Source organism: Clavelina lepadiformis, chromosome 7 (genome assembly GCF_947623445.1).
Source record: "Clavelina lepadiformis chromosome 7, kaClaLepa1.1, whole genome shotgun sequence".
Taxonomy (NCBI): domain Eukaryota; kingdom Metazoa; phylum Chordata; class Ascidiacea; order Aplousobranchia; family Clavelinidae; genus Clavelina; species Clavelina lepadiformis.
The window spans coordinates 20,378,075-20,395,403 of NC_135246.1; positions in this window are offsets into that span (position 1 = coordinate 20,378,075).

A 17,329-nucleotide genomic window follows, 5' to 3' on the forward strand; every position below is an offset into this window, starting at 1 on the left:
GATGCGACCGGTCATTAAGTCCTTACCCTGAATATTTGGAAACAGGTATTGTATTTAATTTATATGGTAGAGAACAATTCCACCATAGAGAACTTGTCCCGACACCATTTCCTACGGTGCTAACCCTCAAATTTATGGGCGATTTCTCCCCTAACTCTAACCCCTCAATTAAATGAAGTCATTTTGCCAGATTCGACCGGTCATTAAGTCTTAACCCTGAATGTTTGGAAACCGGTATTGTATTTAATTTATTGGGTAGAGAACAATTCCACCATAGAGAACTTGTCCAGACACCATTACCAACGATGCTAACCCTCAAATTTAAAAGCGATTTCACCCCTAACCCTAACCCCTCAATTAAATAGAGTCATTTTGCCAGTTGCGACGGGTCATTAAGTCCTTACCCCGAATATTTGGAAACCGTTATTGTATTTATATTATATCGTAAAGTACAATTCCACCATGGAGAAATTGTCCAGACACCATTTCCTACGATACTAAGCCTCAATTTTATGGGCGCTTTCACCCCTAACCCTAACCCCTCATTTAAATGGAGTCATTTTGCCTGATGCGACCGGTCATTAAGTCCTTACCCTGAAGATTTGGAAACCGGTATTGTATTTAATTTATTTGGTAGAGAACAATTCCACCATAGATAACTTGTCCAGACACCATTTCCTACGATGCTAACCCTCAAATTTTAAAAGCGATTTCACCCCTAACCCTAACCCCTCAATTAAATGAAGTCATTTTGCCAGATGCAAACGGACATTAGGTTCTAACACTATAATTTTAGAAACCGTTACTTCATTTATTTTAGATCGTAGAGAATAGCTCCACGATGAACATCTTTTCCATACGCGCATTCCTACGGTGCTAAACCTCAAGTTTAAGGCGCGCTTTCACCCCTAACCCTCACCCCTCAATTAAATGGAGTCATTTTGCCAGATGCGACCGGTCATTAAGTTCTACCACTGAAGATTCGGAAACCGGTATTGTATTTATATTATATCGTAGAGTACAATTCCACCATGGAGAACTTGTCCAGACACCATCTCCTACGTTTCTAACCCTCAATTTTAAAAGCGATTTCACCCCTAACCCTGACCCCCCAATTAAATGGAGTCATTTTGCCAGATGCGACCGGTCATTAAGTCCTTACCCTGAATATTTGGAAACCGGTATTGTAATTAATTTATATGGTAGAGAACAATTCCACCATAGAGAACTTGTCCAGACACCATTTCCTACGATGCTAACCCTCAATTTTAAAAGCGATTTCACCACTAACCCTCACCCATCAATTAAATGGAGTCATTTTGCCAGATGCGACCGGTCATTAAGTTCTACCCCTGAAGATTCGGAAACCGGTATTGTATTTAATTTATATTGTAGAAAACAATTCCACCATAGAGAACTTGTCCAGACACCATTTCCTACGATACTAAGCCTCAATTTTAAGGGCGCTTTCACCCCTAACCCTAACCCTCATTTAAATGCAGTCATTTTGCCAGATGCAAACGGACATTAGGTTCTAACACTATAATTTTAGAAACTGTTATTGCATTTATTTTAGATCGTAGAGAACAGCTCCACGATGAACAACTTTTATATACGCACAATCCTACGGTGCTAAACCTCAAGATTAAGGCGCGCTTTCACCCCTAACCCTAACCACTCAATTAAATGGAGTCATTTTGCCAGATGCGACCGGTCATTAAGTTCTACCACTGAAGATTCGGAAACCGGTATTTTATTTATATTATATCGTAGAGTACAATTCCACCATGGAGAACTTGTCCAGACACCATTTCCTACGATGATAACCCCCAATTTTAAAAGCGATTTCACCCCTAACCCTGACCCCCCAATTAAATGGAGTCATTTTGCCAGATGCGACCTTACCCTGAATATTTGGAAACCGGTATTGTATTTAATTTATATGGTAGAGAACAATTCCACCATAGAGAACTTGTCCCGACACCATTTCCTACGATGCTAACCCTCAAATTTAAGGGCGATTTCACCCCTAACCCTAACCCCTCAATTGAATGGAGTCATTTTTCCAGATTCGACCGGTCATTAAGTCCTAACCCTGAATATTTGGAAACCGGTATTGTATTTAATATATATGGTAGAGAACAGCTCCACCATAGAGAACTTTTCCAGACACCATTTCCTACGATGCTAACCCTCAATTTTAAGGGCACTTTCTTCCCTAACCCTAACCTCTCAATTAAATGGAGTCATTTTGCCAGATTCGACCTGTCATTAAGTCTTAACCCTGAATGTTTGGAAACCGGTATTGTATTTATATTATATCGTAAAGTACAATTCCACCATGGAGAAATTGTGCAGACACCATTTCCTACGATACTAAGCCTCAATTTTATGGGCGCTTTCACCCCTAACCCTAACCCCTCATTTAAATGGAGTCATTTTGCCTGATGCGACCGGTCATTAAGTCGTTACCCTGAAGATTTGGAAACCGGTATTGTATTTAATTTATTTGGTAGAGAACAATTCCACCATAGAGAACTTGTCCAGACACCATTTCCTACGATGCTAACCCTCAAAATTTAAAAGCGATTTCACCCCTAACCCTAACCCCTCAATTAAATGAAGTCATTTTGCCAGATGCAAACGGACATTAGGTTCTAACACTATAATTTTAAAAACCGTTACTTCATTTATTTTAGATCGTAGAGAACAGCTCCACGATGAACAACTTTTCCATACGAGCATTCCTACGGTGCTAAACCTCAAGTTTAAGGCGCGCTTTCACCCCTAACCCTAACCACTCAATTAAATGGAGTCATTTTGCCAGATGCGACCGGTCATTAAGTTCTACCACTGAAGATTCGGAAACCGGTATTTTATTTATATTATATCGTAGAGTACAATTCCACCATGGAGAACTTGTCCAGACACCATTTCCTACGATGATAACCCCCAATTTTAAAAGCGATTTCACCCCTAACCCTGACCCCCCAATTAAATGGAGTCATTTTGCCAGATGCGACCGGTCATTAAGTCCTTACCCTGAATATTTGGAAACCGGTATTGTATTTAATTTATATGGTAGAGAACAATTCCACCATAGAGAACTTGTCCCGACACCATTTCGTACGATGCTAACCCTCAAATTTAAGGGCGATTTCACCCCTAACCCTAACCCCTCAATTAAATGGAGTCATTTTTCCAGATTCGACCGGTCATTAAGTCCTAACCCTGAATATTTGGAAACCGGTATTGTATTTAATATATATGGTAGAGAACAGCTCCACCATAGAGAACTTTTCCAGACACCATTTCCTACGATGCTAACCCTCAATTTTAAGGGCACTTTCTTCCCTAACCCTAACCTCTCAATTAAATGGAGTCATTTTGCCAGATTCGACCTGTCATTAAGTCTTAACCCTGAATGTTTGGAAACCGGTATTGTATTTATATTATATCGTAAAGTACAATTCCACCATGGAGAAATTGTGCAGACACCATTTCCTACGATACTAAGCCTCAATTTTATGGGCGCTTTCACCCCTAACCCTAACCCCTCATTTAAATGGAGTCATTTTGCCTGATGCGACCGGTCATTAAGTCGTTACCCTGAAGATTTGGAAACCGGTATTGTATTTAATTTATTTGGTAGAGAACAATTCCACCATAGAGAACTTGTCCAGACACCATTTCCTACGATGCTAACCCTCAAAATTTAAAAGCGATTTCACCCCTAACCCTAACCCCTCAATTAAATGAAGTCATTTTGCCAGATGCAAACGGACATTAGGTTCTAACACTATAATTTTAAAAACCGTTACTTCATTTATTTTAGATCGTAGAGAACAGCTCCACGATGAACAACTTTTCCATACGAGCATTCCTACGGTGCTAAACCTCAAGTTTAAGGCGCGCTTTCACCCCTAACCCTAACCACTCAATTAAATGGAGTCATTTTGCCAGATGCGACCGGTCATTAAGTTCTACCACTGAAGATTCGGAAACCGGTATTGTATTTATATTATATCGTAGAGTACAATTCCACCATGGAGAACTTGTCCAGACACCATCTCCTACGTTTCTAACCCCCAATTTTAAAAGCGATTTCACCCCTAACCCTGACCCCCCAATTAAATGGAGTCATTTTGCCAGATGCGACCGGTCATTAAGTCCTTACCCTGAATATTTGGAAACCGGTATTGTATTTAATTTATATGGTAGAGAACAATTCCACCATAGAGAACTTGTCCCGACACCATTTCCTACGATGCTAACCCTCAAATTTAAGGGCGATTTCACCCCTAACCCTAACCCCTCAATTAAATGGAGTCATTTTTCAAGATTCGACCGGTCATTAAGTCCTAACCCTGAATATTTGGAAACCGGTATTGTATTTAATATATATGGTAGAGAACAGCTCCACCATAGAGAACTTTTCCAGACACCATTTCCTACGATGCTAACCCTCAATTTTAAGGGCACTTTCTTCCCTAACCCTAACCTCTCAATTAAATGGAGTCATTTTGCCAGATTCGACCTGTCATTAAGTCTTAACCCTGAATGTTTGGAAACCGGTATTGTATTTAATTTATATTGTAGAAAACAATTCCACCATAGAGAACTTGTCCAGACACCATTTCCTTCGATGCTAACCCTCAATTTTAAGGAGCTTTCACCCCTAACCCTCACCCATCAATTAAATGGAGACATTTTGCCAGATGCGACAGGTCATTAAGTTCTACCCCTGAAGATTCGGAAACCGGTATTGTATTTATATTAGATCGAAGAGTACAATTCCAACATGGAGAACTTGTCCCGACACCATTTCCTACGATGCTAACCCTCAATTTTAAAATCAATTTCACCCCTAACCCTGACCCCCCCAATTGAATGGAGTCATTTTGCCAGATGCGACCGGTGATTAAGTCCTTACCCTGAATATTTGGAAACCGGTATTGTATTTAATTTATATGGTAGAGAACAATTCCACCATAGAGAACTTGTCCCGACACCATTTCCTACGGTGCTAACCCTCAAATTTATGGGCGATTTCTCCCCTAACCCTAACCCCTCAATTAAATGGAGTCATTTTGCCAGATTCGACCGGTCATTAAGTCCTAACCCTGAATATTTGGAAACCGGTATTGTATTTAATTTATATGGTAGAGAACAGCTCCACCATAGAGAACTTTTCCAAACACCATTTCTTACGATGCTAACCCTCAATTTTAAGGGCGCTTTCTTCCCTAATCCTAACCTCTCAATTAAATGGAGTCATTTTGCCAGATTCGACCTGTCATTAAGTCTTAACCCTGAATGTTTGGAAACCGGTATTGTATTTAATTTATTGGGTAGAGAACAATTCCACCATAGAGAACTTGTCCAGACACCATTACCAACGATGCTAACCCTCAAATTTAAAAGCGATTTCACCCCTAACCCTAACCCCTCAATTAAATGAAGTCATTTTGCCAGTTGCGACGGGTCATTAAGTCCTTACCCCGAATATTTGGAAACCGTTATTGTATTTATATTATATCGTAAAGTACAATTCCACCATGGAGAAATTGTCCAGACACCATTTCCTACGATACTAAGCCTCAATTTTATGGGCGCTTTCACCCCTAACCCTAACCCCTCATTTAAATGGAGTCATTTTGCCTGATGCGACCGGTCATTAAGTCCTTACCCTGAAGATTTGGAAACCGGTATTGTATTTAATTTATTTGGTAGAGAACAATTCCACCATAGATAACTTGTCCAGACACCATTTCCTACGATGCTAACCCTCAAATTTTAAAAGCGATTTCACCCCTAACCCTAACCCCTCAATTAAATGAAGTCATTTTGCCAGATGCAAACGGACATTAGGTTCTAACACTATAATTTTAGAAACCGTTACTTCATTTATTTTAGATCGTAGAGAATAGCTCCACGATGAACATCTTTTCCATACGCACATTCCTACGGTGCTAAACCTCAAGTTTAAGGCGCGCTTTCACCCCTAACCCTCACCCCTCAATTAAATGGAGTCATTTTGCCAGATGCGACCGGTCATTAAGTTCTACCACTGAAGATTCGGAAACCGGTATTGTATTTATATTATATCGTAGAGTACAATTCCACCATGGAGAACTTGTCCAGACACCATCTCCTACGTTTCTAACCCTCAATTTTAAAAGCGATTTCACCCCTAACCCTGACCCCCCAATTAAATGGAGTCATTTTGCCAGATGCGACCGGTCATTAAGTCCTTACCCTGAATATTTGGAAACCGGTATTGTATTTAATTTATATTGTAGAGAACAATTCCACCATAGAGAACTTGTCCCTACACCATTTCCTACGATGCTAACCCTCAAATTTAAGGGCGATTTCACCCCTAACCCTAACCCCTCAATTAAATGGAGTCATTTTGCCAGATTCGACTGGTCATTAAGTCCTAACCCTGAATATTTGGAAACCGGTATTGTAATTAATTTATATGGTAGAGAACAATTCCACCATAGAGAACTTGTCCAGACACCATTTCCTACGATGCTAACCCTCAATTTTAAAAGCGATTTCACCACTAACCCTCACCCATCAATTAAATGGAGTCATTTTGCCAGATGCGACCGGTCATTAAGTTCTACCCCTGAAGATTCGGAAACCGGTATTGTATTTAATTTATATTGTAGAAAACAATTCCACCATAGAGAACTTGTCCAGACACCATTTCCTACGATACTAAGCCTCAATTTTAAGGGCGCTTTCACCCCTAACCCTAACCCTCATTTAAATGCAGTCATTTTGCCAGATGCGACCGGTCATTAAGTCCAAACCCTGAAGATTTGGAAACCGGAATTGTATTTAATTTATTTGGTAGAGAACAATTCCACCATAGAGGACTTGTCCAGATACCATTTCCTACGATGCTAACCCTCAAATTTTAAAAGCGATTTCACCCCTAACCCTAACCCCTCAATTAAATGGAGTCAAATTGCCAGATGCAAACGGACATTAGGTTCTAACATTATAATTTTAGAAACTGTTATTGCATTTATTTTAGATCGTAGAGAACAGCTCCACGATGAACAACTTTTATATACGCACAATCCTACGGTGGTAAACCTCAAGTTTAAGGCGCGCTTTCACCCCTAACCCTCACCCATCAATTAAATGGAGTCATTTTGCCAGATGCGACCGGTCATTAAGTTCTACCCCTGAAGATTCGGAAACCGGTATTGTATTTAATTTATATTGTAGAAAACAATTCCACCATAGAGAACTTGTCCAGACACCATTTCCTACGATGCTAACCCTCAATTTTAAGGGGCTGTCACCCTAACCCTAACCCCTCAATTAAATGGAGTCATTTTGCCAGTTGCGACGGGTCATTAAGTCCTTACCCCGAATATTTGGAAACCGTTATTGTATTTATATTATATCGTAAAGTACAATTCCACCATGGAGAAATTGTGCAGACACCATTTCCTACGATACTAAGCCTCAATTTTATGGGCGCTTTCACCCCTAACCCTAACCCCTCATTTAAATGGAGTCATTTTGCCTGATGCGACCGGTCATTAAGTCCAAACCCTGAAGATTTGGAAACCGGTATTGTATTTAATTTATTTGGTAGAGTACAATTCCACCATGGAGAACTTTTCCAGACACCATTTCCTACGATGCTAACCCTCAATTTTAAGGGCGCTATCTTCCCTAACCCTAACCTCTCAATTAAATGGAGTCATTTTGCCAGATTCGACCTGTCATTAAGTCTTAACCCTGAATGTTTGGAAACCGGTATTGTATTTAATTTATTGGGTAGAGAACAATTCCACCATAGAGAACTTGTCCAGACACCATTACCTACGATGCTAACCCTCAATTTTAAAAGAGATTTCACCCCTAACCCTAACCCCTCAATTAAATGGAGTCATTTTGCCAGTTGCGACGGGTCATTAAGTCCTTACCCCGAATATTTGGAAACCGTTATTGTATTTATATTATATCGTAAAGTACAATTCCACCATGGAGAAATTGTGCAGACACCATTTCCTACGATACTAAGCCTCAATTTTATGGGCGCTTTCACCCCTAACCCTAACCCCTCATTTAAATGGAGTCATTTTGCCTGATGCGACCGGTCATTAAGTCCAAACGCTGAAGATTTGGAAACCGGTATTGTATTTAATTTATTTGGTAGAGAACAATTCCACCATAGAGAACTTGTCCAGACACCATTTCCTACGATGCTAACCCTCAAAATTTAAAAGCGATTTCACCCCTAACCCTAACCCCTCAATTAAATGAAGTCATTTTGCCAGATGCAAACGGACATTAGGTTCTAACACTATAATTTTAAAAACCGTTACTTCATTTATTTTAGATCGTAGAGAACAGCTCCACGATGAACAACTTTTCCATACGAGCATTCCTACGGTGCTAAACCTCAAGTTTAAGGCGCGCTTTCACCCCTAACCCTAACCACTCAATTAAATGGAGTCATTTTGCCAGATGCGACAGGTCATTAAGTTCTACCCCTGAAGATTCGGAAACCGGTATTGTATTTATATTAGATCGAAGAGTACAATTCCAACATGGAGAACTTGTCCCGACACCATTTCCTACGATGCTAACCCTCAATTTTAAAATCAATTTCACCCCTAACCCTGACCCCCCCAATTGAATGGAGTCATTTTGCCAGATGCGACCGGTCATTAAGTCCTTACCCTGAATATTTGGAAACCGGTATTGTATTTAATTTATATGGTAGAGAACAATTCCACCATAGAGAACTTGTCCCGACACCATTTCCTACGGTGCTAACCCTCAAATTTATGGGCGATTTCTCCCCTAACCCTAACCCCTCAATTAAATGGAGTCATTTTGCCAGATTCGACCGGTCATTAAGTCCTAACCCTGAATATTTGGAAACCGGTATTGTATTTAATTTATATGGTAGAGAACAGCTCCACCATAGAGAACTTTTCCAAACACCATTTCTTACGATGCTAACCCTCAATTTTAACCCTTATTAGCACATGCGTTGACATTTTGTCAAAATCGATTTTTTGTGTGACATTGCTCTCGTAGCTTATGCACTAGCTCAGCAAGATCCTTTGACGATGGAGAACTTCTGAATAGCTTACTGCTGTAGCGATTTCAAAATGTTAAATTGTTTCCCCAATGAGTTATTTGCGTTTTAACTTAATCGGCACATCTGTTGACAAAATGTCAACAATCAGAAACAATAGGAGTTTGGAATGTTAAGTCACTACATAGTAGTTAGCTATTATCACAATGTGATAACCTGGGACTTACATGAGAGTTGCACGTGTATTTAGTCAATCACTGTCTGACTAGGAGGAGTTAGATTGCCAGTTGATAACTTGATATAACTCAGAAGAAAAATATTGTCTAAGCAGTTGTGTCAGAAACGTTTGCCTTAGCTCTAACTAGCTCTTACAAGCTCTGCGAAACGTCTACATTCCTAGGGAATCCTTGACTGTGGATGAACAACTCATCGGATATCGAGGCAAAATTGCTGGAAGAACATTCATGCCATCGAAACCAAGGAAATATGGTGTAAAGTTCTTTTGGCTGTGTGAAGCCACATCAGGTTTTGCTCTAAATGGCATTATTTATTCCGGAAAAGAAACCGACTCGGCTCCTGACAGAAATCTTGCAAATGATATAGTGATGAACTTGTGTTTTGTTTACTTTGGTACTGGTCGTGACATATACATTGACAGATATTTTACATCTCTTGGTCTTGTTTACAGTCTCTTGCTTCAAAAGCTTACATTGGTAGGAACAGTAATGGCTAATCGCCGTGAAGTTCCATCGCAGCTCAAGTCAGCAAGGAGAAGAGAGGTGGAAAGTACTGAAGCATTGTATGACCATTTGAACAACATTCTGCTATTGTCATATGTACCAAAACGAAACAGGAATTTCCTCATGATATCTTCTTCACACTCTTCTGTTTCCATCACTGAAACTCACAGGAAACCTACAGCTATCATGGATTACAACAAACATAAAGGTGGAGTTGACACTCTTGATGAAAACTGTGAAAAATTCAATTGCTTGAGGAAAACAAATTGTTTGCCAATGGTTAATAATTACAATTTGATAAATGTTGCCAGTAACAACGCATTTCTCATTATAAGAGGCAATGGGAAAAGTAACAAAAAAACAGATTTTCTAAAAAACCTTAGCTTTCAGCTTGCTCAACCATATGTCATCCAAAGAAAATTGGCGGTAGAAGCTAAACTACTTGCCGAAAAGTTGAGGTTCGTTGATGCTGCTACTTCAAGCACTTTCAATGGCACAGTTCAAGGTATCAAACGGGGAAGATGCTACAGATGTGCAGAGCATACTCGATCTGCATGTGTCACTTGTAGCCGACGGGTTTACGACTTGTAGCCGACGGTTCAGAAGAACAAAAATTGTAGTGCTCCACGTTTCTTCGTTTTTGTGTTTGAAAAACACGTGGAAAAATTTTTCTCGTTAAGATTTTCTTGCATTTTATCTGAGAACTAGTAAGCTAAAACTATGTCCTGGGAAGACAGCAGACCTCCCAATTAGGATTAATAATTGCTTTGTTAAAGTTTTATCAACATCAAATCATCTAAAATGAAAACTTCACTTTGAGACAAGCGCATTGGTATCGAAAAACACAAGGAAATGCCATGTTGACAATTTGTCAACATATGTGCCGATTAAGTTACCTAAAATCCCTGTGCTAATAAGGGTTAAGGGCGCTTTCTTCCCTAATCCTAACCTCTCAATTAAATGGAGTCATTTTGCCAGATTCGACCTGTCATTAAGTCTTAACCCTGAATGTTTGGAAACCGGTATTGTATTTAATTTATTGGGTAGAAAACAATTCCACCATAGAGAACTTGTCCAGACACCATTACCAACGATGCTAACCCTCAAATTTAAAAGCGATTTCACCCCTAACCCTAACCCCTCACTTAAATGGAGTCATTTTGCCAGTTGCGACGGGTCATTAAGTCCTTACCCCGAATATTTGGAAACCGTTATTGTATTTATATTATATCGTAAAGTACAATTCCACCATGGAGAAATTGTCCAGACACCATTTCCTACGATACTAAGCCTCAATTTTATGGGCGCTTTCACCCCTAACCCTAACCCCTCATTTAAATGGAGTCATTTTGCCTGATGCGACCGGTCATTAAGTCCTTACCCTGAAGATTTGGAAACCGGTATTGTATTTAATTTATTTGGTAGAGAACAATTCCACCATAGATAACATGTCCAGACACCATTTCCTACGATGCTAACCCTCAAATTTTAAAAGCGATTTCACCCCTAACCCTAACCCCTCAATTAAATGAAGTCATTTTGCCAGATGCAAACGGACATTAGGTTCTAACACTATAATTTTAGAAACCGTTACTTCATTTATTTTAGATCGTAGAGAATAGCTCCACGATGAACATCTTTTCCATACGCACATTCCTACGGTGCTAAACCTCAAGTTTAAGGCGCGCTTTCACCCCTAACCCTCACCCCTCAATTAAATGGAGTCATTTTGCCAGATGCGACCGGTCATTAAGTTCTACCACTGAAGATTCGGAAACCGGTATTGTATTTATATTATATCGTAGAGTACAATTCCACCATGGAGAACTTGTCCAGACACCATCTCCTACGTTTCTAACCCTCAATTTTAAAAGCGATTTCACCCCTAACCCTGACCCCCCAATTAAATGGAGTCATTTTGCCAGATGCGACCGGTCATTAAGTCCTTACCCTGAATATTTGGAAACCGGTATTGTATTTAATTTATATTGTAGAGAACAATTCCACCATAGAGAACTTGTCCCGACACCATTTCCTACGATGCTAACCCTCAAATTTAAGGGCGATTTCACCCCTAACCCTAACCCCTCAATTAAATGGAGTCATTTTGCCAGATTCGACTGGTCATTAAGTCCTAACCCTGAATATTTGGAAACCGGTATTGTAATTAATTTATATGGTAGAGAACAATTCCACCATAGAGAACTTGTCCAGACACCATTTCCTACGATGCTAACCCTCAATTTTAAAAGCGATTTCACCACTAACCCTCACCCATCAATTAAATGGAGTCATTTTGCCAGATGCGACCGGTCATTAAGTTCTACCCCTGAAGATTCGGAAACCGGTATTGTATTTAATTTATATTGCAGAAAACAATTCCACCATAGAGAACTTGTCCAGACACCATTTCCTACGATACTAAGCCTCAATTTTAAGGGCGCTTTCACCCCTAACCCTAACCCTCATTTAAATGCAGTCATTTTGCCAGATGCGACCGGTCATTAAGTCCAAACCCTGAAGATTTGGAAAACGGAATTGTATTTAATTTATTTGGTAGAGAACAATTCCACCATAGAGGACTTGTCCAGATACCATTTCCTACGATGCTAACCCTCAAATTTTAAAAGCGATTTCACCCCTAACCCTAACCCCTCAATTAAATGGAGTCAAATTGCCAGATGCAAACGGACATTAGGTTCTAACATTATAATTTTAGAAACTGTTATTGCATTTATTTTAGATCGTAGAGAACAGCTCCACGATGAACAACTTTTATATACGCACAATCCTACGGTGGTAAACCTCAAGTTTAAGGCGCGCTTTCACCCCTAACCCTCACCCATCAATTAAATGGAGTCATTTTGCCAGATGCGACCGGTCATTAAGTTCTACCCCTGAAGATTCGGAAACCGGTATTGTATTTAATTTATATTGTAGAAAACAATTCCACCATAGAGAACTTGTCCAGACACCATTTCCTACGATGCTAACCCTCAATTTTAAGGGGCTGTCACCCTAACCCTAACCCCTCAATTAAATGGAGTCATTTTGCCAGTTGCGACGGGTCATTAAGTCCTTACCCCGAATATTTGGAAACCGTTATTGTATTTATATTATATCGTAAAGTACAATTCCACCATGGAGAAATTGTGCAGACACCATTTCCTACGATACTAAGCCTCAATTTTATGGGCGCTTTCACCCCTAACCCTAACCCCTCATTTAAATGGAGTCATTTTGCCTGATGCGACCGGTCATTAAGTCCAAACCCTGAAGATTTGGAAACCGGTATTGTATTTAATTTATTTGGTAGAGTACAATTCCACCATGGAGAACTTTTCCAGACACCATTTCCTACGATGCTAACCCTCAATTTTAAGGGCGCTATCTTCCCTAACCCTAACCTCTCAATTAAATGGAGTCATTTTGCCAGATTCGACCTGTCATTAAGTCTTAACCCTGAATGTTTGGAAACCGGTATTGTATTTAATTTATTGGGTAGAGAACAATTCCACCATAGAGAACTTGTCCAGACACCATTACCTACGATGCTAACCCTCAATTTTAAAAGAGATTTCACCCCTAACCCTAACCCCTCAATTAAATGGAGTCATTTTGCCAGTTGCGACGGGTCATTAAGTCCTTACCCCGAATATTTGGAAACCGTTATTGTATTTATATTATATCGTAAAGTACAATTCCACCATGGAGAAATTGTGCAGACACCATTTCCTACGATACTAAGCCTCAATTTTATGGGCGCTTTCACCCCTAACCCTAACCCCTCATTTAAATGGAGTCATTTTGCCTGATGCGACCGGTCATTAAGTCGTTACCCTGAAGATTTGGAAACCGGTATTGTATTTAATTTATTTGGTAGAGAACAATTCCACCATAGAGAACTTGTCCAGACACCATTTCCTACGATGCTAACCCTCAAAATTTAAAAGCGATTTCACCCCTAACCCTAACCCCTCAATTAAATGAAGTCATTTTGCCAGATGCAAACGGACATTAGGTTCTAACACTATAATTTTAGAAACCGTTACTTCATTTATTTTAGATCGTAGAGAATAGCTCCACGATGAACATCTTTTCCATACTCGCATTCCTACGGTGCTAAACCTCAAGTTTAAGGCGCGCTTTCACCCCTAACCCTCACCCCTCAATTAAATGGAGTCATTTTGCCAGATGCGACCGGTCATTAAGTTCTACCACTGAAGATTCGGAAACCGGTATTGTATTTATATTATATCGTAGAGTACAATTCCACCATGGAGAACTTGTCCAGACACCATCTCCTACGTTTCTAACCCCCAATTTTAAAAGCGATTTCACCCCTAACCCTGACCCCCCAATTAAATGGAGTCATTTTGCCAGATGCGACCGGTCATTAAGTCCTTACCCTGAATATTTGGAAACCGGTATTGTATTTAATTTATATGGTAGACAACAATTCCACCATAGAGAACTTGTCCCGACACCATTTCCTACGATGCTAACCCTCAAATTTAAGGGCGATTTCACCCCTAACCCTAACCCCTCAATTAAATGGAGTCATTTTTCCAGATTCGACCGGTCATTAAGTCCTAACCCTGAAGATTTGGAAACCGGTATTGTATTTAATATATATGGTAGAGAACAGCTCCACCATAGAGAACTTTTCCAGACACCATTTCCTACGATGCTAACCCTCAATTTTAAGGGCACTTTCTTCCCTAACCCTAACCTCTCAATTAAATGAAGTCATTTTGCCAGATTCGACCTGTCATTAAGTCTTAACCCTGAATGTTTGGAAACCGGTATTGTATTTAATTTATTGGGTAGAGAACAATTCCACCATAGAGAACTTGTCCAGACACCATTTCCTACGATGCTAACCCTCAATTTTAAAAGCGATTTCACCACTAACCCTATCCCCTCAATTAAATGGAGTCATTTTGCCAGTTGCGACGGGTCATTAAGTCTTAACCCCGAATATTTGGAAACCGTTATTGTATTTATATTACATCGTAGAGTACAACTCCACCATGGAGAACTTGTCCAGACACCATTTCCTACGATACTAAGCCTCAATTTTAAGGGCGCTTTCACCCCTAACCCTAACCCTCATTTAAATGCAGTCATTTTGCCAGATGCGACCGGTCATTAAGTCCAAACGCTGAAGATTTGGAAACCGGAATTGTATTTAATTTATTTGGTAGAGAACAATTCCACCATAGAGGACTTGTCCAGATACCATTTCCTACGATGCTAACCCTCAAATTTTAAAAGCGATTTCACCCCTAACCCTAACCCCTCAATTAAATGGAGTCAAATTGCCAGATGCAAACGGACATTAGGTTCTAACACTATAATTTTAGAAACTGTTATTGCATTTATTTTAGATCGTAGAGAACAGCTCCACGATGAACAACTTTTCTATACGCACATTCCTACGGTGCTAAACCTCAAGTTTAAGGCGCGCTTTCACCCCTAACCCTCACCCATCAATTAAATGGAGTCATTTTGCCAGATGCGACCGGTCATTAAGTTCTACCCCTGAAGATTCGGAAACCGGTATTGTATTTAATTTATATTGTGGAAAACAATTCCACCATAGAGAACTTGTCCAGACACCATTTCCTACGATGCTAACCCTCAATTTTAAGGGGCTGTCACCCTAACCCTCACCCATCAATTAAATGGAGACATTTTGCCAGATGCGACCGGTCATTAAGTTCTACCCCTGAAGATTCGATAACCGGTATTGTATTTATATTAGATCGTAGAGTACAATTCCACCATGGAGAACTTGTCCAGACTCCATTTCCTACGATGCTAACTCTCAACTTTAAGGGGCTTTCTCCCCTAACCCTAACCACTCAATTAAATGGAGTCATTTTGCCAGATGCGACCGGTTATTAAGTCCTAACCCCGAAGATTTGGAAACTGGTATTGTATTTATCTTATATCGTAGAGTACAATTCCACCATGGAGAACTTGTCCAGACACCATCTCCTACGATACTAACATTCAATTTCGAAGCGCTTTCACCCCTAACCTATCAATTAAATGGAGTCAATTTGCCATTTGTGAATTGCCCAGCCAAATTTCTAAGCTTGTGTAGTCATTTGATAATTAGGGCTTGTCAAATGGCAACTTGTATTTCACAATTGGCTACAAAATTCGTAGCAATTTGTTAAAGACCACATCTTTTGACAAATAACAATCTGCTACGGTAGCACTTTGTCAATTATGTAGCCATTTGTGAATTGCCCAGCCAAATTTCTAAGCTTGTGTAGTCATTTGATAATTAGGGTCTGCCAAATGGCTACTTGTATTTTACAATTGGCTGCAAAATTCGTAGCAATTTGCCAGAGACCATACTTTTTGATAAATGGCTACCCGTGCACATTGTCAGATACATTTTACTATTTGTAACTTCGTAGACATTTGTAAGTTATGCAATTTTTTGTCAGTGAGAATTAACAAATTACTACCTAATTGTCAAATGGCTACGTTAAACCACCAGGGATGGGGTGGTGGAGCAGAAAATTTGTTGAATTTTATTGGTAGGCTGACGTTTCACCCCTAACCCTAACCCCTCAATTAAATGGAGTCATTTTGCCAGATGCAAACGGACATTAGGTTCTAACACTATAATTTTAGAAACCGTTACTTCATTTATTTTAGATCGTAGAGAACAGCTCCACGATGAACAACTTTTCCATACGCACATTCCTACGGTGCTAAACCTCAAGTTTAAGGCGCGCTTTCACCACTAACCCTAACCCATCAATTAAATGAAGTCATTTTGCCAGATGCGACCGGTCATTAAGTTCTACCCCTGAGGATTCGGAAACCGGTATTGTATTTAATTTATATTGTAGAAAACAATTCCACCATAGAGAACTTGTCCAGACACCATTTCCTTCGATGCTAACCCTCAATTTTAAGGAGCTTTCACCCCTAACCCTCACCCATCAATTAAATGGAGACATTTTGCCAGATGCGACAGGTCATTAAGTTCTACCCCTGAAGATTCGGAAACCGGTATTGTATTTATATTAGATCGAAGAGTACAATTCCAACATGGAGAACTTGTCCCGACACCATTTCCTACGATGCTAACCCTCAATTTTAAAATCAATTTCACCCCTAACCCTGACCCCCCCAATTGAATGGAGTCATTTTGCCAGATGCGACCGGTCATTAAGTCCTTACCCTGAATATTTGGAAACCGGTATTGTATTTAATTTATATGGTAGAGAACAATTCCACCATAGAGAACTTGTCCCGACACCATTTCCTACGGTGCTAACCCTCAAATTTATGGGCGATTTCTCCCCTAACCCTAACCCCTCAATTAAATGGAGTCATTTTGCCAGATTCGACCGGTCATTAAGTCCTAACCCTGAATATTTGGAAACCGGTATTGTATTTAATTTATATGGTAGAGAACAGCTCCACCATAGAGAACTTTTCCAGACACCATTTCTTACGATGCTAACCCTCAATTTTA